Raw genomic sequence first — 303 nt, 5'->3', positions numbered from 1 at the left:
GGGTATTGGGTGGGTAGGCAAGTGTGTAGTTAGGACCTTAGAAGAGTTGCAGGAAAGAAAAACAAGATGATTAAATGATGTATGAATAAGAAAGTTTTAACCAAGCCTTGTTGTCTATGATCTATATTTGGTTAATTTTTATTTATAGTGTGAATAAAGCTCCACTCTATGTTTTGCATGTCATCAATAAACTAGTTTCCCCATATCTCTGCTGGAAATAATTAATCTTTCCCACGAAAGATCGATTGTTTTCATGGTCATAAGTATGCTTTGTGACATATGTGACTTCATTTTGAAACTTGA

The sequence above is a fragment of the Mus caroli genome, chromosome 7 (assembly GCF_900094665.2).
Source record: "Mus caroli chromosome 7, CAROLI_EIJ_v1.1, whole genome shotgun sequence".
In the NCBI taxonomy this organism is placed as follows: Eukaryota; Metazoa; Chordata; class Mammalia; order Rodentia; family Muridae; genus Mus; species Mus caroli.
Note: the sequence above shows the minus strand (reverse complement) of the source record.